Below are 26,772 nucleotides of genomic sequence, written 5' to 3'. Positions count from 1 at the left end.
CCAAGAAGAGAGCCCGTGATAAAGACCGCCCTGGTATCTGTGAACTCTCCAGCTAATTAGAAAAGTGAATCTAATTTCACGGATTTCAGCTCCTATTAATTTATCCTGAGCTTGTTGGTAATGAAGCCATGTGTTTGTTTCTTAAGAAGGAAACATCAGAGAGGAAGAGAATGGGTGTGAGGCTGTGCTGTTTATTCCCCTACCTTCATTCTATTAATTGAGGAAATAACATATGATTTAATGTATATTACAATGTCATCAACCCAGCACTTGCTTTAGCTACTGATGGAGCCCTGTGTGGTTATCCCACACAGGCTTACAGTGCCTGCCACAGCTAAGAAAGAAGGAATAACTGACAGGGAAGTGACCAACAGGGTCTGCTACCTTCCTAATTTCTACTGCTTCATTCTATCCTGTGATATTCAGCAAACATCTATTGAACACCTTCCATGTTCCAGCCAAACTAGACTTGAACGAGACAGATAGGGATTTTAGAATCTATGCACGACCGTCTTAAACACATAATTATTCCAAATAATTATTTACAATTGTGACAAGGACTTTGAAAAAGAAGCAGTGTGTTTTATACTTCCCCTTTGCACATATATATCTTGTTAGCCAGCTAGAGAGGAAAAGCCTTCTTTCATAAATCCTCTGTAATCATTACAAGACAAAGCTCACCTTGGTACCTAGATATTACGTAGAGTATTAACTGCTCAGAGTTTAGCAGTAGAGATTAGTAAAAGTAAGTAAATGTTAAAATAAGTGTAAAATTCTGAAACAGACTAGTATCAACAGTATCTGGACAAACTTGGCACTAAACGAACCAAATTGGAGACTCTGGCCTCTGAGATGAGAACGTTCATTCCCAGGTACAATACAGAGACTGAGAAGAATAGACAACAGAGTCTAGTTCAAGACAGAAGTGTTAAATTCCAGTGCCATGGTCAATATTAGCCCCTTGTTTCAGGAGATTTACACGTAAGATTTTCTCAACATCAGCCATGGTTGGAACTTTAGTCCTGAGGGAAACCAGCCATTCATTCCAGGGAAATGTGGGTGTTGACAAGGGAACCCCTGCAGGAGGGTTCTGCAGATGGTCTCCATCCTGCCCAGTAAGACTTGGATATGGGAGTGAGCTGTGTGAGGGCGGCTGTGCAAACAGGGATGAGATCCCTTTATGTGGAAGATTATATTTTCCCAAAGTGGCCACAATCTGTTTCCTGTTTTTTGAGAACTTGCCACTGCTCCATCAAGATGTGCATTCTGTGTCTCCTCTCCTTGAAGCTGGGTGGCCCTTTGTGACTGCCTTGATGAACTGAATGTGGCACAAGTGACACTGCATGACTTTGAGGCTAGGTCATGAAAGGAGATGTGATGTCTGTCCCACTTGCATATTTATTCTCTCTCTCTCCCTCTCAGTGCTTGCCCTTGGAACCTAATCTCCATGGTGTGAGGAAGCTCAGACCATGGAAAGACTACAGGAGACATGAGGGGAAGTCTGCAGGGGGACTTTTGAGAAAGGTTTCCTCGCTTCTAATAAATAGCTCAAGAAAAATGGTTTTTCTTCTTTATCCAGCTGTGATGCCTGGGAATTTCTGTGGCCACCTTGCTTCCAGTCAATACCCAGCGTGGGGCAACTCTCAGAAAACCACTGAGAAGAGAGTCTGAGTGCTGAAGTAGCCTGTCTGGAATCCTGTCTTCCCAACTCTGGGTTTCTTGATCTATCAGGTAATAAACCCCCTTACGTGCTAAGATACTTTGAGTTGAGGTGTTCTGTTACTTGTAGCTGAAGTAATATTCTCCCTGATTTGGAATCTGCTCCCTGAGTGCTTTGGTCAGTTCCTGCCCTCTACGTGTGTTCTGGGGACCTGGGCTCTCCCCCAGGAGTCGTTAGGCTGCAGAGAGCCCCCAGAGCTGTGCTTTGGGCGTCAGAGCAGAGACTTCCAGAGTTGGATCCATTCTCTAGGAGGGTTCATGATTTCAGCAGAACCTATTTTATTATTTCTCCTGGGGTTACATGTGTGAGCTGAGCCTTTGTACTTTAGAGATCATTTCCTGAGCGTGAGAAGTGGAGAAGGGGGCAGGGAGTCATCCTTCATTTGTTATAGTCCCAGAGACAGGAGACATGAGAGACTTTCCTTGGTGGCAGAGGATGAAGGAGGAGGGCATGAACGGTGGAGTCAGATCCAGGATTGAACCTTGACACCTTCCTTGCAGGCTGTGTGACCTTACGATGGTCACCTCACCTTTCTGGTCCTCAATGACCACATCTTAAAGTGGAAGTACTAGTCCTATTTCAGAGGATGCAACTGGAGGTTTATAGCCTGTATCTAATCTGCAACTATGTTTAGTCAGCTGACTGGAGTGGTTTTTTGAAAAAATTGAGTTTATTCATGGGTGTTTACAAATATCAAAACTTACCAACTTGTAAACTTCAAATATCTGGAGTGTGTTTTTTTTTTTTTTTTTTTTGAGACGGAGTCTCGCTCTGTCGCCCAGGCTGGAGTGCAGTGGCGCAATCTCGGCTCACTGCAAGCTCCGCCTCCCGGGTTCACGCCATTCTCCTGCCTCAGCCTCCCGAGTAGCTGGGACTACAGGCACCCGCCCCTGCGCCCGGCTAATTTTTTCTATTTTTAGTAGAGACGGGGTTTCACCGTGGTCTCGATCTCCTGACCTTGTGATCCGCCCGCCTCGGCCTCCCAAAGTGCTGGGATTACAGGCGTGAGCCACCACGCCCGGCCTGGAGTGTGTTATATGTCAGTTATACCTCAATGAAGCTGTTAAAAGTTGCATTTGTAAAAAAAAAAAACCAAAAAACCAAAAAAACAAAAAGTTGAATTTGTTTTTACAATCAGGAACGCTGGAATGTTGGTTTCTTTGGGAGAAAAGAAGGGAAATATTTAGCAGTGCTGAGCCCACCTTCTTGGAGGTTGCAGACGGCTACCTCCTTCAGACAAGCTATCCCTGCTTCAGTTTGCCATGGTCCCACCAGCACCTCTTGCTCAGAGTGAGTTTTGCTGCTGGCCCCCTGGAACTATTTGACCTCTGACCTGCCTCGTGTATTTATACGTAAGCCTGGATACTCAGAGAGTGGTCTGTAGACCAGCTGCATCCTGAGAGCTTGTTAGAAGTACAGAATCTCGGGCCTCACCCCAGGCCTCCTGAATCAAATTTGCCTTTAAACAAGATCCTTGCAGATTCCCTGTGATCCTTGTGATTCTTTGCACATTCAAATTTAAAAAGCACTGGCTCTGAAGATCAAAAATCATGTCTAAAAGTCATCTGGCCCAGAGTAGGCACCCACTAAGGGTAAACTCTTGCTGTGTCATTTAATCCTTAGGGCAGTTCATTTTTCAGAGGAGCTCACCCTTAAACTGTACTCAGTGACTCACCTGGATCTCACAGCCAACAGGGGCAGAGCTGGGATTCAAACACAGGGCTGTGACACAGAGATTTATGCTCTTCCCTCTCTACCACCTGCCCCCCTAAGAAGAGAAAGAAACCATATGCAGAGGGAGAAGCCATAGAAATCACCTAGGAGACTCAAGCTTATCTCGGGAGAAGATCAGCCCTGTAGAGCAGGTGGCAGGCTCTCCCCAGGGCTACCTGAAGCTTCACTACTTTCTCTCAGGGCATGGCCCAGAGCTTGGTGCAGAGTACAGACTCAGTGGGGAAGGGGGAAAGGGAGGAGATATGGGAGGAGGGGGAAAAGGAGCAGGGGAGGAAGGAAGGATGATATCAAACAGGCGTGTCCTCAGTTACCTGCCCAGCCCCATGCCCTGGGTGAAAGATAGTGCATTAGTCCATGTTCACACTGCTATAAAGATACTACCTGAGACTGGTAATTTATAAAGAAAAGAGGTTTAATTGACTCACAGTTCCGCATGGCTGGGGAGGCCTCAGGAAACTTACAATCATGGTGGAAAGCGAAGGGGAAGCAGGCACTTTCTTCACAAGGTGGCAGGAGAGACAGCACATGGAGGACATGCCATGCTTGTAAACGATGCGATCTCATAAGAACTCCCTCACCGTGTCCATGATTCAATCACTTCCCACCAGGTCCCTCCCTCAACTTGTGGGGATTACAATTCAAGATGAGATTTGGGTGGGGCCACAGAGCCAGACCATACCATATCAGATGGTTTATCCATTAGGACTTGCATTCGGTCGAGAGATGGAATTTAAACCTTAAGGATGTATTATTATTATTTTTTTACCCCACACAAGAAAGATAGATAAGTAGTGGTGGTGTTTTAGTGGTTCAAAGATTTGGGTCTGCAGTCTCTGTTTCTCTTGGCCTTTTCCTCGTAGTCACAAGATGGCTGCTGCAGCTCCAGTCATCAGGACATGGGCAGGAAGAGAGGAAAGCAAGTCTTTCTTAGAAACCTTTAATGTATGTATGTCTTATTGGCCAGAGCTAGGCTAGAAAATATAATGTTAAATTTAGTCTTTTTTTTTTTTTTTTTTTGAGACGGAGTCTTGCTCTGTTGCCCAGGCTGGAGTACAATGGCGCAATCTCTGCTCACTGCAACCTCCACCTCCTGGGTTCAAGCAGTCCTCCTGCCTCAGCCTCCCAAGTAGCTGGGATTACAGGCACACGCCACCACATCTAGACAGGGTTTCACCATGTTGGCCATGCTGGTCTTGAACTCTTGACCTCAAGTGATCTGCCCGCTTCAGCTTACCAAAGTGCTGGGATTACAGGCATGAGCCACTGTGCTTGGTCTGTTTAATTTCGTTTTGTCTTTAGCTGGGACTCTTAGTTCTGTTGATCCCTTTCTCTACTCCCATCTTCCTGCCAAATGGGGTTTATACTAACAAGAAAGGAGGACGCGTATATTGAGTAGACATCTGGCAGTGTCTGCCATGAATGGGAACATAGGACCTAATTCCTGATTCCGTGCTGACCCGGAGTAGTTCTCCCTAGTCTGGAGGTAGCTTGCACACTCTCTTGGGCTTAGCTTTGCTCTGGGAATGAGAAGCTGTGCCTCCTTTTGTCCCTCCCAATGCTGTGACCCAGCAAGGCGGTTGGAGAGAATCCATGTGTCTGGGGACAGCTGGACCACAGCCTCCCCGCCCTGGCTGCACACCTGTTGGAAGCTATATTTAGAGCAGTAAGTCTAAATCTTGTGGCAAGGAGAAGAGAGAAGCCAAAGGAGACAAGAAAAAAATGAAAGATGCAGACCAGAAAAATGGGATGTTATTCCCTGTCACGCACAGCCACAGCCTACTCTGGGCTGGCTCTTAAGAAGAAGGAAGGAATGGCTGTGGGCACTTGTGGGAGCCAGGCTGGAGTTAGGAAAACTGCTGCTCACAGGATTTGGAGAGCTATAGACTCTGCCTGCGCTGGCACGAAGGTCTTTCCTAAAAAGCCCTAAAACTCCTTTTAGAATTGTAGAATTGGGGCCCCTGAACCTTTTGATTGTGGCATTCATAGGCAGGGTATAAGACTTCGTGCTCTCCCCTCCCCTCAAATTTCCACTCAGGAAAGAACTCAAGGATTATAATGAATAGAAAAAAAATAAAACACATTGGATTTGTCATGCTGCTAGCAATATATAAATGATTCACTTAGTAGTTTCTTTAGAATATGAACATATTAGACTGGGCACGGTGGCTCACACTTGTAATCCCAGCACTTTGGAAGGCCAAGGTGGGTGGATCATTTGAGGTCAGGAGTTCGCGACCAACCTGGCCAACATGGTGAAACCCTGTCTCTACTAAAATTACAAAAAATTAGCTGGGCGTGATGGCAGGCACCTGCAATCCCAGCTACTCAGGAGGCTGAGGCAGGAGAATTGCTTGAATCTGGGAGGTGGAGGTTGCATTGAGCCAAGATCGTGCCACTGCACTCCAGCCTGGACAATCTAAAAAAAAAAAAAAAAAAAAAAAAGAATATGAACATACTAAAGCATTTTTGTACTATAAAACAATTTCCTAAAAACTTAAAAATAACTCTCAATAGTTTTGTTTTACTTATGAAAGTAGCTGATATTTGCAAACAGCCCATCATAGGGATATGAGTGATTAAGGGTTGGACACCAAACTTAGATGGCCTTGATGAAATATAGGAAAATTGCAGGTTAAGTATTATCGATGCCAATGTGGATTTTTGTAGACTGTGAAATAAACCTAGCAACCCACAAAAAGGTGAATGGTAACATTAAAGCTAAACTAAAAGAAGCTTTTATAATAAAAATAGCAAGGCTATCGGTAACGAAACAAAACCACAGCCAGTGGGCAACACTGATGAAGTCGTAGCCATGAGCCCTTCTGGAAAGTTGTGAAATTCTAACCATCTGCAAGTGTGCTGCAGGGCAGGAGCTTGACAATGTTGCCAAGTGTTGTGTGGCAGCCAGGTTTTTTAGCAAAGGACACAGCCAGAGTCCTAGGTAATTTTAGTTTATGGATAGCACATTTCAGTAACTTTTCATGACTCACTTATTAGGTTACTAGTAAGTAACCCTTCTAAGCCAAAACTATGAGTGTCTATAGAAGCAGGAGTCACTTGCCTGTAAGAAGTGAAGAAGAGACTTGAGGGGTCACTGTGACCCATTGTGGGAGCTCCTGTGGCTTGGCAGGGAGCTACAGACCACATGTGGGAACTCTGCTTTGACAAGTAGGTCGGCTGCTGGAGGCTTTTCTCCTGCAGTGATCTCTGTCTGTATGGTGCAGCATTATCAAAAACTTTCTCCCCACTGGATTATTTCCATTCGCACACACACAAGCTGTAATCACGCCCATCTTAAAACTTAACTTGCTGGACAGCATACCCACCGCGCCTGCCTAGTTACTGCCACAATTCTCTCCTTGCTGCTGCAACAAAAATTCTCGAAAGAGTTGTCTATATTCAGCATCCCCAATTCTTCTCCCATTCTGTCTTGAACTATTCCAAAAGGTTTTTGTCCTCAGAGTCTCACTGAAACAGCCTTTGTCAAGGTTGCCACTGACTTCCACGACAGATGCCCCTCTCATCCCGTCAGCATCAGCAGCAGAATAACCAGCTCATCCTGATTGCCTGGGACATTTCCAGGCTTTAAAATGGAAACTCTTGTGTTCCAGGAACCACCACAGTCCTGGGCAAATCCAGACTGGAGGTCACCCTAGATCAATGACTTCCACATTGCTGCATCCATAAATATATATATATGAGACAGGGTCTCACTCTGTCACCTAGGCTGCAGTGCGGTGACATGATCTCGGCTCACTGCAACCTCTGCCTCCCGGACTCAAGTGATTCTTCCACCTCAGCCTACTGAGTAGCTGGGACTATAGGCACACGACACTGCACACAGGTAATTTTTTATTTTTTGTAGAGCTGGGGTCTCCCTATGTTACCCAGGCTCGTCTCAAACTCCTGGGTTCAAGTGATCTTTCCACTTCAGCCTCCTAAAGTGCTGGCATTACAGGTATGAACCACCGTGCGTGGCCCATTGATAAATTCTTAGTTCTCTCTTGGACCTCACAGCACCTTTCTAAAACACAACTTTTTTTGAGATACCATTTACATATAACAAACTACACATATTTAAAGCGTAGAAGTTAGTAAGTTTCAACATATGCATACACTCATGAAACCATCATGGTCATCAAGGTAATGACTCTATCCTTCACCTCCAAAACTTTCTTCATGCCCATTTGCAACCCCTCTCTTCTGCCTCTCACACCTGTGTTCCCCCCAATTATCATACCTGAGTATTAATAGCAATACCTAATAGTAGTAGTAATTAATAATATTAATCTACAGATGTATTATTTATCTATTTATAAAATTGGATCTATTTATTATATATAATTTATATTTTTATTATATGCAATCCATATAATATAATCTATTTATTATATAAGTATTATGTATTATTAATTACTATTAATAGTAATAGTAATTAATAGTAATACCCAGTCTACAGATGTATTACTTATCTATTGCTGTATAACAAATAACCCCAACATTTATCAGCTGAAAACTGCAAATGTTCATCATCTCTCATATTCTGTGGGCCAGGAGTGTGGGGCACAACTTACCTGGGTGACTCTGCCTCAGGGTCTCTCCCAAGGTTGTAACCATGGGATCCGCCAGGGCTGTGATTTCATTTTATAGGCAAGACAGAAGTCACCACCTCTTTGAAACCTAATCTCAAAAGCGACATCTCATCATTTTTGCCATATTCTATTCATTAGAAGTGGGTTGCAAGGTCCTGCCCGCTCTCAAGGGGAAGGAGTTACACAAGGGTGTGAGTGCCAGGGGGTGGATGTCGCAGGGAGACATTTTAGAGGTTACCCACCACAATAGGCAACTATTGATCTGCTTTCTGTTACTACAGATTAGTTTGCATTTTTTGAGTTTTACATAAGTGGAATCATACGGTATGTAGTCTTTTTTGTCTATCTTCTTAGGCTCAGCATAATTATTTTGAGATTCATTTATGCTGTTGCATTTATCAAGAGTTCATTCTTTCTATTGCTGAATAGTATTTGTATGGATACACCAGGATTTTTTTATTCATTCACCTGTTGATGGACATTTGAGCCATTTATTAATAGTTTTGGGCTATTACAAATAAATCTACTGTGGACCTCCATCTATAAGTCTTTGTATGGACGTATGCTTTCATTTTTCTTGTGTAAATATTTAGAAGTGGAAAGGTTAGAGCATATGGTAGGTATATATTCACCTTTTTAAAAAAACTGACAAACCATTTTCCAAAGTGACTGAACCATTTTACATTCCCACAGGCAGTGCATGAGAGATTCAGTTTCTCTATTTCCTTGTTAACACTTGATATAGTCAGGCTTTTTTATTTTAGCCATTCTTGTGGCTGTGTAGCTCTATTTTGTTATGGTTTTAATCTGCATTTCCTCAATGATTAATGATGTTAAAAATCTGTCCATGCTTATTTGCTATTCACATATCTTCTTTGGTAAAGTGTCTATCTTTAGACCATTTTTAACAGGTTATTTGGTTTTGAAAATTCTTTGTATATTCTGGATACATGTCCTTTGGCAGGCATACAGTTTATAACCATTTTCTTTTGGTCTGTAGCTTGTCTTTTATTCTCTAATGGTGTCTTTCAAAGAACATAATGTTTCAATTTTGATGAAGTTCAATTTATCAATTTTTCTTTTACAGATTGTACTTTTGGTGTTATACCTAAGAAATCCTTGCCTCAGTCAAGGTCACAGAGATTTTCTTCTATACTTTTTTCTAAAGTTTTTTATAATTTTAGTGTTTACATTTAAATCTAGGATCATTTTTAGTTAATTTTTGTAAACGGTGCAAGTTGTTGGATTGAAGTTCATTTTCCTGGCTGTGGATGGTCCAGTTGTTCCTACATCATTTGCTGAAAATATTATCTTTTCTCCATTGAATTTCCTTTGCACCATTGCAAAGGAAATTGTGTATCTATTTCTAAATTCTATTTTTTGTTTCACTGATCTATTTTTTTGTCTTTACAGCAATAATTATATTGATAATTGTAGGTTTAAAATAATTATTAAGATCAGGCCGTGTTAGTCCTCCAACTTTGTTCTTTCACAAAGAGTTGTTTTGCTTTTCTAGGTCTTTTGTGTTTCAACACAAATTTTAGAATTAGCTTGTCAATTTCTACCAAAAAAGCCTGCTGGAATTTTCACTGGAATCTATACATAAATTTGGGGAGAACAAACATCTTGAGTCTTTCAACCCACGAACATGATATCCATTTATTTAGGTTGTCATTAGTTTTTCTCAGCAATATTTTATATTTTTCAGTGCTCAGATCTTTCATATCTTTCTCCCAAGTATTTCATATTTATTTATGCTATTGTAAATGGTGTTTTAGAAATTTCAACTTCTGATTGTTCATTGCTGGTATTTAGAAGTAGAATTGATTTATTATATATTGATCTTGTGTCCTGCAACTACGCTAACTTACTTATGAATTGTAGTAGCTATTTTTGTAAATTCCATCACATTTTCTACATAGGGGATCATGTCACCTGCCAATAAAGACTGGTGCCTTTTTTTCTTTTCCTTGGATAAACTCCACTTGGTCATGATGTATTATCCTTTCTTACATATTGTTGAATTTGATTTGCTAAAATTTTGTTTAGAACTTACGTGTTTATATTCATGAAGAATATTGGTCTACCATTTTTTTTTTCCTCTGAAGTCTTTGTCTGGTTTTGGTATCAGGGTAATGCTAGTCTCATGGAATAAGTTGGGAAATATGCCCTGCTCTTCAATGTTTTGAAAGAATTTGTGCAGAATTGATAATTTTTCTCCTTAATCTGTGGCATAATGTTTGAAGGAAATTTTCCTCCTATAATATTTGGTGAAACCACCTGGGCTGGAGTTTTCTTTGTGTGACTTTTAAATTTTTTAGTTAAATTTGATTTTTTCAGAGACAAGGTATTGCTCTGTCACCTAGGGTGGAGTGCAGTGGTGCAATCATAGCTCACGGTGACGTTGAATCCTAACTCCTGGGCTCAAGTGATCCTCCCGCCTCAGCCTCTTGAGTAGCTAGGACTACAGGTACATGCCACCACAACTGGCTAATTTTTAAATTTTTTGTAGAGAAGGGGTCTTGCTATATTGCCCAGGCAGGTCTCAAACTCCTGGTCTTAAGCAATCTTCTTACCTCGACCTCCCAAAGTGCTGGGATTACAGGCATGAGCTGCTGTTGTCAGCCTCTGTGTGTGAATTTTTAATTAACAAATTAAATGTCTTTAATAGATGTATGGCTATTCAGATTATTCTTCTTGAGGGAGTTTTGGTAATTAGTGTCTTTTAAAGAATTTTTTCATTTTTATCTAAGGTGTCATAATATTAGTTTGTTATAATACTCTCTTATTATCCTTGCTTTATCTGTAGAATCTGTAGTGATATCATATCTCTCATTCCTGATATTGGTAATTTTTGTCTTTTTTCTTTTTTTCCTTAGAAGCCCAGCTAGAGGTTTATCAGTTTTATTATCTTCTCAAAAAAATCGCTTTTGCTTTCGTTGATTTTTTTTCTATTGTTTTCCATTTCATCCATTGGTCTTCTGATTTTTATTTTTTTCTTTCTTCTGCTTACTTTGCATTTAAAAAAATTATTATACTTTAAGTTCTGGGGTACAGGTGCACAACGTGCAGGTTTGTTACATAGGTATACATGTGCCATGTTAGTTTGCTGCACCCATCAACTGGTCATTTACATTAGGTATTTCTCCTAATGCTATCTTTCCCCCAGCCGCCGGCCCCCTGCCAGGCCCTGGTGTGTGATGTTCCCTGCCCTGTGTCCAAGTGTTCTCATTGTTCAATTCCCACCTATGAGTGAGAACATGCAGTGTTTGGTTTTCTGTCCTTGTGACGGTTTGCTGAGAATGATGGTTTCCAGCTGCATCCATGTCCCTACAAAGGACATGAACTCATCCTTTTTTATGACTGCATAGTATTCCATGGTGTATATGTTCCACATTTTTTAATCCAGTCTATCATTGATGGACATTTGGGTTGGTTCAAAGTCTTTGCTATTGTGAATAGTGCTGCAATAAATATATATGTGCATGCGTCCTTAAATAGCATAATTTATAATCCTTTGGGTATATACCCAGTAATGGGATCACTGGGCCAAATGGTATTTCTAGTTCTAGATCCTTGAGGAATCGCCACACTGTCTTTCACAATGGTTGAACTAATTTACACTCCTACCAACAGTGTAAAAGCGTTCCTATTTCTCCACATCCTCTCCAGTATCTGTTTTTTCCTGACTTTTTAATGATTGCCATTCTAACTGACATGAGATGGTATCGCATTGTAGTTTTGATTGCATTTCTCTGATGACCAGTGTTGATGAGCATTTTTTCATGTCTGTTGGCTTACTTTGCGTTTTATATGCTCTTCTTTTACTAGTGTCTTAAGGTGGAAGCTGTAATCATTTCTTTTTTTTTCCTCAAAACTACAGTTCTATGTCAGCCTTTCTTTTCTAATATAGGTGTTTACTGCTTAAATTTCTCTTTAAGTACTGCTTTAGCTATAGCCACAAATTTTGGTATGTTGATATGTTTTCATTTTCATTCAGTTCAAAAGACTTTTGATGTTCTTAGACTATCATCTCCATCTCCTCCAGCTGGGGTGTCTATCAGGCTCTGCCTGAGACCCATCCCTGTTTTGAGTCTGGAAATTCCCTTGCAGCAGGAAGTTGGGGTAAGAGGATGGCTGACCCTATTTATTTCCTGTCTCTGAGAGAGACCTGTCTTTCATTGCTTGATATCCAGTGCCTTGAAAACCATTGTTTCACATGGTTGTTTCATGTTGCTGAATTCTTTTCTGTTTTTTGAGACAGAGTCTCTCTCTGTCACCCAGGCTGGCAGTGCAGTGGAACCATCTCAACTCACTGTAACCTCCACCTCCCAGGATCAAGCGATTCTCCTGCCTCAGCCTCCTTAGTAGCTGGGACTACAGGTGCCTGCCACCACGCCCAGCTAATTTTTGTATTTTTAGTAAAGACAGGGGTTTCACCATGTTGGCCAGGCTGATCTCCAACTCTTGACCTCAAGTGATCCACCTGTCTTGGCCTCCCAAGTACTCGGATTACAGGCGTAAGCCACAACGCCCGGCCTCATGTGGCTAAATTCTACCGAACAGTGAAAGAACAATAATTTCAATGCCATGTAAATTCTGCCAGCATATAGAACACGATAGCATACCTTTAAACAACTTTTAGGAGACTTGTGCAGGCTTGATTAAAGAAAAAAAAAAAAACAGAGAGGATAGTATGAGAAAGGAAAATTATAGGGTAATTTTGAGTGGGTAACAAAGTGGAAATCCCAAACGAAACAGCAGTAAACAGAACTCCACACTGGTAAAAAAGATAATACATCATGATCAAATCAGATTTATCCTAGGAATGCAAGATTGACTTAATATTAGAATTTTTCTTACTGAAATAGAGATTCATTTTTGTTTTACTTGTTTCATTTTAGTTTTGAGTTTTAGATATCATTTTTAACATTAAATTTTATCATTATGGAGTATGTTTACATGGTTCCAAAGTCAAATCTATAAAACCAGGGGCAGTCTAAGAAGTCCAGCTCCGTCCCTGCCCTTGCCACTATTTTTCTTTCTTTCCTGCCCTTTTTTCTTTCTTTCTTTCTTTCTTTCTTTTTTTTTTTTTTTTTTTTGAGATCACAACTCACTCTGTCACCCAGGCTGGAGTGCAGTGGCGCGATCTCGGCTCACTGCCACCTCCACCTTCTGCTTTCAAGCGATTCTCCTGCCTCAACCTCCCGAGTAGCTGGGATTTCAGGCATGCGCCACCACACCGGGCTAATTTTTTTTTTTTTTTTTTTTTTTTTTTTTTTTTTTAGTAGCGTTGGGATTTCGCCATGTTGGCCAGACTGGTCTCTAACTCCTGACCTCAAGTGATCCGCCTGCCGCGGCCTCCCAGGGTGCTGGGATTACAGGCGTGAGCCACTGCGCCTGGTCTCTTTCTTGCCTCTTTAGTAGCCATGTTTTAATAATAAAAAAACCTTCCATTAAAAATATAATTGTATCCTTCCCCTTTTTGGATAAGTGGTAGCATACTATACACACGTTTGCCATCTTACTTTATGTACTTACATGTGTTGGAAACTCCTCTTTAGTCATGTACAGAAATGGTTCTCATTCCTTTTTACAGCTGCATATAATTCCATCATATAGCTATATAAGCTGAGTGCCCCTTTTCCAAGATGCTTGGGACCAGAAGTGTTTTAGATTTTGGATTTTTTTGGCGGGGGGTTGGGGGTTGCGGGGTGGTTTGGAATATTTGCATATATATAACGAGATATCTTGGGGATGGAACCCGAATCTAAGTATGAAATTCATTTGTTTCATATACACCTTAAACACAGAGACTAAAAGTAAGTTTCTATAATATTTGTAATAATTTTGCACATGAAACTAAGTTTTGACTGCTTTTGACTGCATCTGTCACATGAGGTCATGTGTGGAATTTTCCACTTGTGGTGTCATGTTCATGCTCAAAATGTTTTGAATTTTGGAGCATTTTGGATTTTGATGTACCATAGTTTATTCAACAATCCCCATCGTTGGGTGGGTCAGTGTGGACAGCTTTTGCGTTTACAAATAACTCTGTAATGAATAAGCTTGCACATGTGTTGCGTTTTTTTTTTTTTTTTTTTTTTTGGTCATATTTGGGAGATATTTCTAGAAGTGAGATTGCTGAGACAAAGAGTGAAAACAGAGATAATTTTGCCAAATTCTTTCCATGGTGATTGTATAATAATTTTGCATTCCTGCCACCGAAGTATGAGAGTGTCTATTCTCCAGAGCTGCAGTAACAGAATTATGTTGTCAAAGCTTTGAATTTTTACCAGTAATAGGTGAGTATGAGATCTCAGTTTTCATTTACGTTTCTCTTATTAAGAGCAACCCGTATGGTCAAGAGAGATTTGCATTTCTTTTCCATTAATGGTCTGTTCATCTGCCTTGCCTATTTTTCTAACTAGTTGAGGTCTTTTCTATTTTAGGAACTTTGTTAAAATATCGGGAATATTAACTCCTTGTAATAGAAGTTGAAACTATTTTTCCTCAGTGTGTTGGTTCAGATTTTTTCCCTAACGCAAGAAGTCCAGAGGTGGGGACTGTCCACACTGGCTCCATGGTCCCCTGTGTCAGGGCCAGCTTTTCTGAGATTCTCCAGGCATTTCCCTCACAGTCACATTATGACTATGTCAAAGGCAGGTAGGACCAGGAAGGGCTCGCTGCAGAGATACTTGTCTCTTATTAGGAAGGCAAAACTTTCTCAGAAGCCCCAACAGATTTACATTCAGATTTAATTGGCCAGAACTATGTTATAGGCCTGTCACCCCCAGCTTTAGGGAAAGCTGGGAAAGAAAGTATTTCATCTTCCCAGTCTCTGGAGTGGAGGCAGGCAAAGGAGATTAGAATGCATGTTGAGTTATCCAACCAACTACCACAGACAGGAGGGGGTGAGTTTATCTTAAATAGAAGACCTATCTTTTTTCCCATTCTGTGACCTGTCTGCAAATCCACAGGAAACCGGTCGTTGGGATTACAACTCCAAAATGGAACTCAGTTTGTTTGTTTGTTTTCGAGATGGGGTCTCACTCTGTTGTCCAGGCTGGGGCATGATCACGGTTTACTGCAGCCTTTACATCCTGGGGTGGAGATCCTCCTGCCTCAGCCTCCTGAGTAGCTGGGACCACAGGTACATGCCACCATGCCCGGTTAATTTTTGCTTTTTTTTTTCTTGGAGAGACTGGGTTTTGCCATGTTGCCCAGGCTGCTCATGAACTTCTGGACTCAAGCAACCCTCCTGCCTCGGCCTCTCAAAGTGCTGGGATGACAGGCGTGAGCCACTGTGCCTGGCTGGAATTCAGCCTTGGATGCCTCTGTAGAGGTTTCGTGTCTTCCTTCTGAAGCAAGGAAGTTGAGATGACATCTAGAGACCAGTGTTTCCCCATAGGAGCCTATTTGTAAGGAGCACGGCTAAATGGGATCATGTCCAGAGGCGAGTCACCAGGGCAGGGGAGCAAGGACCTCAGGAACCCTGCCTTGCCAGGAAATGCCTGAAGATTCAGAGATGTCATCTTAGCGGAAGATGTGGAAGAGAGCAAGATATGCCTCACTGAAAACCCGAAGGACAGGCATGTGGAAAAAATCAGATTTGATCTGCAGTAACAGTTGGTGCACCTTACAGTGAGGCGGATTCCAATTCATTTTAAACAGTAGTTTTTACTAATTTGGGATGGGTTGCTTTGTGAGTTAGTGAGCTTCCTACCCTCTGTGTGATCAGTCTTGCCACTCCCATGGCTTTATCCTTCACTGCTGTCTGGTTTTATCCTCCACCTCTGTCAGTGATCCTCTATAAACAGAGGGACTTTAATGCAGGGAATTTGTTAAACAGGTAATAGCCAGGTAATAGATGTGAACAATGAGCCCAGCCGAGAAGTTAAACAGAGGACAGTGAGACAATTCAAGGTTAATAGCAGCAGGAAGCACTGTCTCCCCCAGGCTGCAGGGTCACCCAGCAAGAGCTGGAACCACAGTGGGCTTGTCTGGCAGCATCTGTAGGAATGGAAAACATACAGCAACTGTCTGAGATCCTCTTAATGCAGAGGCAGAGTGAGAAAGAGCCCGGCACCCAATTTCCTGCCAATGCTCCCCAGTGGCCAAACACAATAAAAAACCAGATGATAGAGAAACCTGAGAAATGCAGCCCTGCAGAGCAGAAGAAAGATGAAGGAGAATGGGCCGAGCACAGACACACAAGGCAAGGAGGGCATCTTAAGGGCACTTCTACATCTATGACCGTCACTACAGCAAAATTCTCATCACAAACCAGAGCGGAGAAGCAACCTCTCCTTCCCGTACAGCATGCGATAAAGCAGGAGGCAGAAAGCAATACACGATCTCAGAGAGAGATAGATAAAGTGCCACAGGTGGGGGTGCTGTATGGGAAAGAGAGCTTGCTTCTCCGCTCTGGTTTGTGATGAGAATTTTGCTGTAGTGACTGTCATAGATGTAGAAGTGCCCTTAAGATGCTGTACAAGGTCAGGCATGGTGGCTCACACCTATAATCCTGGCACTCTGGGAGGCCAAGGCAGGCAATTCGTTTGAGCCTAGGAGTTAGAGGCCAGCCTGGGCAACCTGGTGAAACCCCACCTCTACCAAAAAAAAAAAAAAAAAAGTAGCTGCGTGTGGTGGTGTGTGCCTGTAGTCCCAGTTACTTGGGAGGCTGAGGTGGGAGGAAATCGCTTCCTCTGATCACTGACTGGGTTCTTAACGCCCTGGGGACTTTGGCCCAGGCACGTTGTGTCCTTGTTTTCTCCTGGCTCTGGGGCCATGTTCCCTCTGCTCTAACTTTGCTTCCCACACCATGGCAACGGAACCTGGTGCCTTCTCAGGCTGTCTGGGGTTGACCCTGCAGACCTTTAGTGTCTGTCTCTGCCTAGTCCCCAGGTCATTCTGAGTGCAACACTGGTCACCTTTCCTTTTCCAAATGGTCTGGAACTCCCCTCTCCCATATAACAGGGGGCTCTCTGCTCTCTCTCTTTAAGAAGCTAATTTCGAAATATAATCCTGGCGTATTATGGGTAGATGCAGCGATACAGTTAATGAGTCTCTAATGTAGACAATTATAACCTAGAATGCAGCTTGGCTTGGTTCTCTCCCACTCATGTGCACAGACAGATTCAGTAACACACACCCACTCACAATTATAATCTTGTTCTCTGAGAAAACACCATACCCAGGTACCTCACAGGCAGCAGACCCAGAGTTGTGCACCTGCACGCACACACAGGCACACAAACACTCAGGGGCCCTTACACGCTCAGAAACGTCCACTGTAGTAGATGCGAGGACCTGCCACTGTACCTGTGAGAGAGGCAGAGGAAGTAGCTGTGTTTATAGAAAGCGGTCCTGCCTCTGCTCCCACCCGCCACCTCTAATTGGACCAGATGGTTACTTGCCCTTGGCTCCATAAGCACCAGTGCTTTTAGGAGTTCTTTGGTGGCAGGAAGCAGAAACCAACTTAGAGTTTCTTAGGAATCAGAGGTATCCAGAGAACACAAGGGCAGAAATGATGGAAGGGTCTTACGAGGGACTTTAACTGAAAACTGGAAGCCACCTTCAACCGAGGTAGTTAGTTTCTCTCTCTCTCTCTCTCTTTTTTTAAAAAACATTCTGGGGCAGCAAGGTTTTCCATCGGTCATCTGCTTCTCTTTTTTCTTTCTCTCTTCTGTCTTGCTGAAATACCTACATTCAAATCACTAGAAGCATTTATTAAAAATTTAGAGCCCTGAATCTCCCGGGATGGAGCCAAAGAAACTCCATTTTTAACAAATGCCCTAGGTGCTCCTTTGACATGCAGAAGTTTGAGAACCATTGTGCTAAGGAGGCACATAATTCAAACACTGACACACACCTTTGAGACACGCCCTCCTAGTCACAGCACCACCAACTAATTTGAACGTCTGGGTCTCAGTTTCAAATTTCTGGGAGTCAGAAGCCAACTGAGGCAGCATGGGTTGGACGTCCCGGTCCAGTGAGCTGTGGGTGTTGGTGAGGGGAGTGGTTTGGTCCCATCGGAAGGTGTAGACACTGACAGAGTAGGAGCATTACTCAACTTGTCTGTTACAGTGAGATGTTCCCACTTCCTTATAACAAATTCTCTTTTACATAAGTTGGCTTGGGTGGGCTTTTTGTAGTCAAATGACTTCTGAGGCACAGGTTGTCAGAAATACTCAGGCACACATTGTCACTCACACATGCAAACATACGCACACACCCATCATTCTGGGCACTGTGGAGAGGTTTGTTTGGTAATGATCTCTCTGCAGCTCAGTAGGACTATAAAGAAGGTGGGGAACCTTTATTAATTATATATCTTACATTCAGTGAAACATAATATTTAATTTAAATACTTGCAGGAGGCATCTTTGATACTTTGATTTGCTTCCCAGAACAAATGGCTTCTCTCCCTCCCTGGCCTGCTGAGCTGGTCTCTCATGATGAAAGACCAACCTGGTTTGTCCCCTTCACAGGATTTTTGTCCTAGAAAATGATGAAACGCTTTCCTGACTGAGTGTAAAGCCAAGGCTGAAGTCATGTTGCTAGGCTTGACAAGGAAATGCCAGGAAAATCTATCCATTTTGTGTTTTCTAAACAACAGGTTGGGGAGATGAGGCTTAGAACAGGATGCTCTGGGTTGCAGCCTGAGAGGAGGCAGGTGCTCTGTGCAGATGACCCCCACAAGCATGGTAGCAGTGGACACTACCCCACACTGTCCCTCACCCTACATTGGCCGTGTCTCCTGATCTTGGCCACACCCTCCTTTGTGCTGGGAACCGTTGATCTCTGTGGGCTCTCAGGAGTTGAAAGAAAAACCATCTCCTAGGCAGGGTGTGGTGGCTCACGCCTGTAATCCCCACACTTTGGAAGGCCCAGGTGGGCAGATCACTTGAGGTCAGGAGTTTGAGACCAGCCTTGCCAACATGGTAAAACCCAGTCTCTACTAAAAATACAAAAATTAGCCAAGCATGGTGGTGCACACCTGTAATCCCAGCTACTCGGGGGCTAAGGCATGAGAATTGCTTGAACCCAGGAGGCAGAGGTTGCAGTGAGCCGAGATCGCACCACTGCACTCCAGCCTGGGTGACAGAGCAAGACTCTGTCTCAAAACAAACAAACAAAGAAACATCATCTCCTGAGGTGAAAGTTTGGTGGCCTGGTGACAATTCCAGGCAAGCTCCAAACACTATAATGCTACAGAACCTTCTATAAAACTAGGACCCTGGCAAAACAGGCTAGAAATTCTTGTTTTGACAAAAGCTTCCAGAGTTCAGATAGCCAGAGGGGTCGTGCCAAGATCTGATTGGAAGAAGGAATCTCAGAGTCCTTCCTTAGCAGGGAGTTTCCAAAGCAGTGCATCTGGCTGAGTCCAGGCCAGCTGGCTGAATGCATCCTTGGAATTGCATCTCTTCCCTTCCTGAAAGACGAGAGACTTGGCACTAAATGTAGGTCAAGTTTTTATCTGAGATTCTTTTCTCTTTTTCCAAGACAAAGTCTGGAAGTAGCTGGGCTGGGGATGGTTTGGGACAAGGAGGAGGAAATCTAACATTAGTCGAGTGTCTCTGATGTGTTAGACATTGTGGCTGCTGTGTGAAGGTCATTGCATCTGATCCTCACAAGTCTTGTGAACAAGAGAGGCTTGTCCCCCACTTCACAGATAAGGACACTGAGACTCTGGAGATAGTCACTTGCAAAGATCACTTTGAGGCAGGAAGAGGCAGAGACAGGATTTTTAAGCTGCATTGTTTGGCTCCAGAGGGTCGCCCTTTTCCACCACACCTGCCACAGGAGAAAGGTAAGGTGCAGGCTTCTCTGGCTGGGTTGGCTTTCTCCTTCTTCTTCTTCTTTTTCCTTTTCTTCTTCTTCCTCCTCCTCCTCTTCTTCTTCCTCCTCCTTTTCCTCTTCTTCCTCCTCCTCCTCTTCTTCTTCCTCCTCCTCTTCCTCTTCTTCCTCCTCCTCTTCTTCCTCCTCCTCTTCTTCCTCTACCTCTTCTTCTTCATCTTCCTCCTCTTATTCTTCATCCTCTTCTTTCTTCTTCTTCTTTCTTCTTCCTCTTGTCATCCTCTTCTTCCTCTTACTCTTCCTCCTCTTCCACTTCTTCCTCTTCTTCTTCTTTTTTTTTTTTTTTTTTGAGACGGAGTTTTGCTCTTGTTTCCCAGGATAGAGTGCAATGGTGTGATCTCGGCTCACTGCAACCTCCACCTCCTGGGTTCAAGCGATTCTCCTGCCTCAACCTCCCGAGTAGCTGGGATTACAGGCATGCACCATCACACCTGTCTAACTTTGTATTTTTTAAATAGAGACAGGGTTTCTCCATGTCCATGTTGGTCAGGCTGGTCTCGAACTCCTGACCTCAGGAGATCTGCCTGCCTTGGCCTCCCAAAGTGCTGGGATTACAGGTGCGAGCCACAATGCCCCAACTGCTTTCCCCAACTTCTAAGGGCTCACAGCAGTGGAGGAAGGGCCACACAGGAACTAGGAGCTCTTGGGCTTCTGTCAGTGAGCTTTCATAGGGTCAGGTCGCTTTGCTGGCTATTCTCTCTCCTACCTCTTCATTCGTTCCCTTTTCCAATCAAACACCCTCCAATCATTCTGAAGCTAAAACAAACAACAATGACAAAAATGAAACCTCCTTGACCTTCATCTACTTCTAACCATCATTTTCTCTTTATGGGCTGATGAACTCCTATTCTCAGTTGAGCTACTCGAAAAAAGTTATCCTAATGTCTCATCCCCACTTCCTCCCCATCCTCTTTTCATCCCATTCCAAACTGGCTTCCTCTCTCACTGCTCTACTGCAACTGCCCCACCAGGGCCACTAGTTACCCTTTCATTGTTGAATTCATTAGACACTTTCCATTCTCATAGTATTTGATTTCTCAGCAGCATTGATCTGTTAACCTCTCGGTCCCTCGTGATAACTTATTTTCCTTTTCTTTCTTGACAACATACTCTTTGGATTTTCCTCCATCCTCTTGCCTACTCTTTCTCCATCTTATTTTTGGGCTCTTTCTCCTCCATCCAAGCTTCAAATGTCCAAGTTTTTCAAGGCCTGGCCTGAACCTCTGCCCTTCTCTTTCCATACTTGCTTTCCAATCCCACCCATTTCCATGGCTTACATGCCTCCACATTTATGTCTCCAGCCTGCATGATCCCCCTGAGCTCCAGATCCATGTATCCAACTGTCGACAGAGGGGTTGGCAAATTTTTTTCTGTTATAGACCAGATAGTAAATATTTTATGCTAAATGGTGTCTTCTGCAACTATTCAACTCTGCCATTCTAGTGCAAACTCAACCATAGACACTAAAAGAACAAATGAGCATGGCTGTGCTCCAAAGAAATTTGTTTACGGGCATTGAAATTAGAATTTTACATAAATTTCATGTGTTAGAAAATAGTACTCATCTTTTGATTTTTTCAACCATTAAAAAATTTGAATTTTATATAACTTGAATTTTATATAATTTTATATAATTTTCACACATCAGGAAATATTATCCTCCTTTTGATTATTTTCAATAATTAAAAAATGTAAAAACCAGATGACAAGCCAGAAGTGACCCACAGGCTGTAGTTTGTTGTCCCTTCATCTGTGTGTCGGTTCACTGGGATGTTTTGTAGACGTTGCACACCAGCATGGCTAAAATGTCACCCTGGACTTACACCTCCAGATTTCAGTGTCCACAGCTACGTCAAAGACCCTTTATACTCATAGCTGCTGCGCAAGAAACCAAGAGTCACCCTTGATGGAGCCTTTTTTTTCATCCCTCCCTGGTCTCAACTTCTAATCACCAAGTCCTATTGATTCTCCCTCCTAAATAAGTGTAGCAGGATAATATTTTGAATTATCTGCTATGGTTTGTTTTCTTTTTGAGACAGTTTCACTTGTGTCACCCAGGCAGGAGTGCAGCGGTGCTACCTTGGTTCACTGCAACCTCCACCTCCTGGGTTCAAGTGATTCTTCCGCCTTAGCCTCCGGAGTAGCTGGGATTACAGGCGCCCGCCACCATGCCTGGCTAATTTTTTGTATTTTTAGTAGAGATGAGGTTTCACCATATTGGCCAGGCTGGTCTTGAACTCCTGACCTCAGGTAATCCACCCACCTCAGCCTCCTAAAGTTCTGGGATTACAGGCATGAGTCACTGCGCCCAGCCCTGCTACGGTTTTTATTCTGGGAATTTTGAGTGGTCTCGCTGTCTCGTCTCCTTCAAGTCTTTTCTCAAATGTCACCTTCTATACAAGGTCTCGTCTGACTGACCACCCTTTTTTAAATGGCAACCTGATACCCATTACACTGTTAAAAAAATCTTCCCTTTTGTGCATATCACCTATAAATATACTGTGAATTTTATGATTTGCTATTGTTATTGCTCATTGCCTGTCTCTCTCCTGGCTAGAATGACAGCTCTATAAGGGCAGAGATTTTTGTCTGTTTTGTTCACTGCTGTGTCCCAAGCACCTAGAACAGTGCCTGGCACATAGAAGGGGCTCAACTAATATGTGTTGAATCAGTGCATCCTGCTGAGGCTTCGCTTCCTTCATGGGGAGGGAAGGCAGGATCTGCAGCAACAAAGAAGTCATTGCTCTTCTTAAATGAAACTCTTTAAAGCAGCGGTTCTCGGCCCTGGCTGCAAGGTGGAATCATCAGTCCTGCCTTGCAGAATTGATTACAATCGATTTCATAATCAATTAAGTCCACTGAACTTTAAGATCAATTGATCAATTAAATCAGAAGTTCTGGGAATGGAAATTTTTCAGGTCCCTACAAAAGTTAAGCCAAGGTTAAGAACCACTGCTTTAAAGTGATAGAAATGACAATGGTCAGAAAAGCTAGACTTTAATTTGTAAAAGCCAGGCTTTGTGGGGGTGGAAAAAAGCATGTGCGGGCTCCGAACATCCTAAGTTTAGGTGACTGGCCTTCGATGGGTGTCTGAAAAGGGAAGAAAGCAGAGCATGACACAGATGGAGATACAAGTACTGCTGGGTGGCAAGAGACGAGGACCAGTGAGGACATGGAGGAGGCTGGCACCTCAGTCCCCATGTCATGGTTCAGACTAGGGGTGGGCTGGGATGTAAAGGTGGAGGAGGCTGTCTCATTTCATCCAGAATCCATGAATATCAATGGGGGAACACTGAAGCAGGGAGGACCTGAAGCATCCTCTCAGTCCATCTCACCCTGAGGCCCTTTCCCTTCCAGCAGTGTGTGAAGGGAGTGAGGAAATGTTCCTGGGCACCAGGGAGGGGTCACACAAGTGGCTGATGTTGGGGCCCACTGTGTTGTGGGGCAAGGAAACCCAAGAGACAGTGGGAAGGACAGCTCCAGGCCCGTGCAGGATAGAGACAGGCTCAGTCTCAGAGGACTGACTAGGTCCATGACTGCAAAACTGGGTGGTGGGTTAGAGGAAAGTAGCCCATCATACACTTAATCTGCTGAGAAAATGCAGCAATGGACACTGTTGCTGGAATGGAGGGGGGAGCCAAGGCTGACACTCAGACAGGCCTAGTCACCTCTACAGCGCTCAGCACCCGCCGGCTCCATAATGTCTTCCGAACCATGTTAGATCTGTGTTTTTCGTTCATGTAACTCTCGTAACTGTCATCCTATGGTGATGTGAATATTGCTTAATGATTCTTTTCTATCTAAACTGTTAGGCCCATGAGTGCTAGGACCATGCCTGTGCTCCCAGAGGCTAATGCAGTGCCTGGCACAGGGGCATGGATAATTATTTTAATAAACAAAGAGAGGAATGAGTGGGAGTCATGCCGTTAGTCATTGGCTGAGTGGAGCTAGAATCCCAGGTCCTGGGTCGGCTTGCGTAGTTCATCAAGGTGCTACTGGAAGGAGGAAAGCCCCCTCCTTGGGTGCCTTGAAGACACGACCCACACATGTTTGCTGATTTGAGCAGGTCTGGGCTTGTCTGTACATGACTGGGTCTTGCATGGGATTCGTCAGCCTCAGACACAGGTGTATGGGGCTGGGCCACATGTCACACTGTGTCCAGCCTCAGCCCTCTCAAAACTTGGCTCCCCTAACACCTAGAGGGGTCCTGTCCTGGCTAGGGGCTTTCCCAGCTCCCTTCCCACCCCCCTCTGCCCTTCCCATTGGCTGTAGGGCTTCTCCCCACCTCCTTCCACCAGGGGCTCCTGCCTTGCAGTCTCCTCCCAGTCTCTTTCCTGTCTCTGGACTGAAGGCCCCATAAAAAGTTACTTTAGCCTCAATCAATAGACCATCTTTTTAACAAGGGAGATGCTGGTTTGTAGAATGGAGCCTCCAAAGCTGGGCTGGGTGCAGAGCCAGCCCTTGCAGACAGCTCTGCCTTTCCGGATATTACATTAGGTGGCATCAGCAGATTTTTGCTTTTTATGAGGACATATATGACTCCCCAAAGAAACCTTAACAGAGAGTGGATCGGGAAAGTGGGAGACTGGAAAGCAGAGTGAAGGAACATGATTCTGAAAGTGCGGAGAGGCTGCTCAGGTTTGGTTCTCTCTGCCACCTTCCTGTTCCTTTTCTAGAGTCCTTAAGTGCACCAGTAGCGTTGTGCGACTAAGAAATTCACTCACACGGTGTAAACACACAAGTTCACCCAGACACAGAAGGCACACGAACATGCACACGTGCTCTGGGCTGTCATCCATCACCATCATATACCTATGATGCTGTTCTTTGGGCCAGGAGTGCTGCCTCTCTGTCCCCTCCCCTCCATACTGCCCGGCTACCTCCTGGTCCTCTCTCATGCCTTGGCACACTTTTCAATCGTCATCCTCAGGGAGCCCCCCAGGCCCAGTCCCCTGGTTAAAGGCTCTCATGGCACTATGTGCCTCCCTCTTTTGAGGCGTTTTCTGTACTTGGAATTTGATATTTATTTGTATATTTAATTGACACATGCCTCACCTCCCAGGTCGTAACCTACAAGTGACAAGGACAGTTTTGTTCTATCTTCCACCTTTAGCATGTTGTCTTGTACATAGCAGGTCCTCATGAAATAATTGCCAAATGAATTAATGGATGTGATAGACAACTTCTAAAACAGCAGTCAGTGCTCTTTGCCTCCTGACATTCATGCCCTTGTGTAATCCCCTTCCCTTGAATGACTCACTTCTAATGAATGGAAGACAGCAAAGGTACAGTGGACGGAATGTTTCCCCCAAACATTTATATATTGAAACCCTAACTCCTGCTGGGGTGGTATTGGGAGGTGGGACCCTGGGGAGGTGATTAGGTCATAAGGGTAGGGTCCTCACGAATGGAATTAGTGTCCTTGTAAAAGGAACCCCAGAGAGCTCTCTTGCCCTCTCTGCCATATAGGATTTGAGAAGATGACAGTCTGCAACCCAGAAGAGAACCCTCACCAGAACCTGACCATGCTGGCACCCTGATCTCAGGTTTCCAGTCTCCAGAACTGTGAGAGTAAGTTTCTATTGTTTATAAGTCACTCAGTCTCTGGTACTTTGCAACAGCAGCCTAAATGGACTAAGACAAATGGGGATAAGTGTTGCCTCTGCGATCAGGTTCCCATGCTGTCCTCTCTCTCTCTCCTCAAGTTGCTTGCCCTGATGCAGCTGGCTTCCATGTGTAAACTGCTCTATGGAGAGGCCTGTGTGGCAAGGAACTGGGAGTAGCCTCCAGGTGACAGCCAGTAAGGACCTGAGACCCTCAGTCCACTAACCCATGAGGAACTCATGCAATGACCCATGAGTCAAACTTTGAGATGACTGCAGACCAGGCCAGCCCCTTGATTGGAGCTTTGTGAGAGGATCAGAGCCAGAGGACCACGTAAGTTGTGCCGGATTCCTGACCCACAGACACTACAAAATGATAACTGTTGTTCATTTAAGCCACTAAATTGGGGTCATTTGTTATGCAGCAATAGATGACTATTACAACAAATGGATGACTGAGAAACACAACCACCGACAGCCCATCATGCACTGAAGCCTGTCATCATCATGTAACTGAATACATTCAGATCTGCCCCTCCACACAGCTCGACCATTTAAGCATACAGGAGCGATACATACATACACACACACACACACACACACACACACACGCCCACACACATACACACACATTCTGAAAGGTGCTCTCCCTTTCTCTATTTTTGTTACCTTACTACCCCACTCAGGTGGATATCACCCAAAAATCTCACTGTGTCAGGCCAGAGTGCCAGGCCCACTTGGAAACCACCCCCTGGCCTGTCGCTGAGCCCATCATCCTCATGGGCCCTCCTGTCCATTTCTGTGTCACCACTGAGGCCAGAGTTACCAACTGTGCAGTGACTCAGTGTCAAGGCTAAGGAGCTGCAGCAAGGAGTGGGCAATTGCAGGGGAAGTTGTCCCTCGAGCACCCCCCAGCCGCCCAGGTCTGCCCCACACAAGACCGCCTGTGCTTCTGTGGCTCAGCCCCTCTCCTGCTGTCAGCTGCAGGCCTGGCCTGGCCAGCGTGGAGGAAATAAAAGAGAACTGTTCTCGGCCTGGAGCTTCCACTAGGGCAGCATTGGGCGGTGGCAGTGCACACCCCTCCCCTGTTGCCTCACTTGCCCTGTCCCAGCCTCCCCAGGCTCTGGAGGGGAGCCTCTGCTGGCCCAGGGCTCACAGGCTCCCTGGGGGTTGTTTCTATAAGTAGGACCACCACTTAAACTGTAACAGAAGAGGCTCACATTTCTGGTGTGGAGACTGGCTGATTTTTAGAGGCTGTAAG

At 44.1% G+C, this 26,772-nt stretch overlaps 1 long non-coding RNA gene across 1 annotated transcript; it reads left to right on the top strand.

Moving 5' to 3' along the window:
- Window positions 1-1,366: 1,366 nt before the first annotated feature.
- On the top strand, window positions 1,367-25,795 carry LOC139364428 (uncharacterized). Its single transcript, XR_011626381.1, has 3 exons — window positions 1,367-1,731; window positions 25,378-25,479; window positions 25,614-25,795. It is a non-coding gene; the product is annotated as an uncharacterized lncRNA (long non-coding RNA).
- The last annotated feature ends 977 nt before the right edge of the window (window positions 25,796-26,772 follow it).

The sequence above is a fragment of the Macaca nemestrina genome, chromosome 7 (assembly GCF_043159975.1).
Source record: "Macaca nemestrina isolate mMacNem1 chromosome 7, mMacNem.hap1, whole genome shotgun sequence".
NCBI classification, from domain to species: Eukaryota; Metazoa; Chordata; class Mammalia; order Primates; family Cercopithecidae; genus Macaca; species Macaca nemestrina.
The sequence above is the reverse complement of the archived record's forward strand: the minus strand, read 5'-3'. Positions and strand labels throughout refer to the sequence as shown.